This window comes from Melanaphis sacchari, unplaced genomic scaffold, assembly GCF_002803265.2.
Source record: "Melanaphis sacchari strain LSU unplaced genomic scaffold, SCAv2.0 Contig76_pilon_pilon, whole genome shotgun sequence".
In the NCBI taxonomy this organism is placed as follows: Eukaryota; Metazoa; Arthropoda; class Insecta; order Hemiptera; family Aphididae; genus Melanaphis; species Melanaphis sacchari.
In genome coordinates, this window is record NW_020271544.1 from 866,908 (window position 1) to 869,367 (window position 2,460).

At 27.7% G+C, this 2,460-nt stretch overlaps 1 non-coding gene across 1 annotated transcript; it reads left to right on the forward strand.

The window, feature by feature from the left end:
• The first annotated feature begins 829 nt into the window (after positions 1-829).
• Positions 830-948, forward strand: LOC112601271. Its single transcript, XR_003115045.1, has one exon. It is a non-coding gene; the product is annotated as a 5S ribosomal RNA (ribosomal RNA).
• The last annotated feature ends 1,512 nt before the right edge of the window (positions 949-2,460 follow it).

Genomic DNA, 2,460 nt, shown 5'->3' on the forward strand with positions numbered 1-2,460 from the left:
CTGATATATTATAGACTTTTAATATATTAAAAAATCTATTTGGGGTTTATTTATATAGACACAAAACTTTTAGAAAAAATGTGTGTACACGTATTATACAAAAGTCAAAAGTAATCATAGCATATAAAACCAATTATGCTATAGTAAATTTTTACACATAAATAAGATTCAATCTTTAATAGTCTATAACACTATTTGTATCCATGGCGTATAGTTTATGACAAATTAATGAATAATGATACGCGGGTATACGACTATATCTACCGTATATTCTATAAAACAATTTTAAATAATATATCAAGTATCATATCCTGTATAGCCTAGGTTAGGTTAGGTATAGCCTATATAGTTACCTATCTACTTAATACCAATATAGCTGTAAAACTTATTTAATTAAAGATGTTAAGTTATCTATAGTTGAACATATTAAATATAATAATTTAAATGTATATTGCCAAAATATAGCCTATAGGTAAAGGTAACCAGTGAGACTGTTTTGCTATGGTAAGACAGTAAGTACAGAATATAACACATCGTGGTCATAATCCGCGTAAATGAAACAAATTCTTATTCTTAACTCCAGTTAGATAGATAGGTATATATTATTATTTATGACTTAAAAAAATTCTTATTCCTATTACTTATTAGGTACCTACTTATATTATAATATTATGATATATTCATATACACAAAAAAAAAATGTATAGGTATTTAATTTGTCATCAGTTAAAATGTATTGTATTTTTTTATATAACATGTATATAATATTGTAAAAACAATTTTAATTATAATTAAATAGTCAAATAATTTGATAATCACTAACCATCTCGCCAACGACCATACCACGTTGAATACACCAGTTCTCGTCCGATCACTGAAGTTAAGCAACGTCGGGCGTAGTTAGTACTTGGATGGGTGACCGCTTGGGAACACTACGTGCCGTTGGCTTTTTTTTCATCCTTTTTTCAAAAACTTCTTAAACCAGTAAATTTCTGAATTATATCAATTTTTAAACATATTTTATTTTGAAGCTCGTACCAACGTTTAATTGTCAATGCCGACTAAAACGTTAAAAAATAGCGTTTCCATCACACATTACACAATAAATGTTTTTTTTATAACTGATAGACAAAAACGTTACTAACTTACTGTTTAAGATAAATTAATATAAATGAACATATAGAATATAGATCCTCATATTATTATCTATTAAATAAAATAGGTACGATCTTGGATCCTGTACAGGGTTTCTCTCGTGGTGTTTTCAGTTCTATACAAAACTGCAGTTTGGTGAATCTATATACCGAGAACAGCAAGAACAGTTCATTATAGATGAATTTTCGGAGACTTTATAACAAAATATAGTATGCATGGCTTGTACGGGAATAATATACGGCATTCTATCTTATTTATATCTATAGTATTGCAGTAGTAGATATCTAATTGACTGAAATAGCTGGAAAATCATTTTATGAAAAATTGAAATTAGTACTTATTTTGTTATTTATGTCTACATTGTTAATATTAAGTATACAATAATTTATTGTTTAACTACACCTTAAATCAACGACACCGTGGTTGCTAGCTTTCGTATTACATCAGCATTTTTTTTTTATTTTATCCATAATGCAATTCATTAACCTGCATGATCTAGGTCCGCATTGAACCGGCAGCTACCGAGAAAATCTCGATGGGCCGCGTAAAATTTGGACCGGTCGTGATCATGATTAAGCTTAAGCTAAAAACTTTTATTTTAAAATAAAGATAATATAATGTATTAGCATATATATTATGTTGCATATTTCCAGTTCTAAACTTACTTATTAATGATCAACCAAATTTAGGCATTTTATAAATACCTATATGTGTTCATATTTCTCTTTGGTATTTTTTTTTTATATGCAATAAAAATATAATTGAAAAAAAATTGCCTTTGCTTGTATAAGAGGTAACTTAATACATTATATGTTGGGTAATGGGTAATTTGTAAACTTACTTTAAAGAAAATATCATGAAATAATGCACACAAACTTCAAATGAATAAAAAAAATAATCTTTTTTTGCTTGGAGTGTAAATAAAATAAGAAATACAACATTTTTGTCAAATATGGGCCCATAGGTATAATTTCGGGGAAGAAGGACATTTTCAAAAACCCCCAAATTATTGAATATTAGGGTTAAAGTCTTCGTTGCTTATCATATATAATACAATCAAATCTCTACCTATGAATGGACCGATAGAAATTTAAAATCTCAATAGGCCAAAAAGTCTCAATCCGGCGCTGACATAGTCTTATATAAGTAATATAGACACAATAACAATAAATTATATAATTATTAAAACTATTTAAATAAGATTATATAAATTACAGATAAAATATATCATAATAAAATAAGTAGGTACCTAATGGCAGCACCGGATTTAAGGAAGAGGCAATCTGGGGCACGTGCCCTGGACGC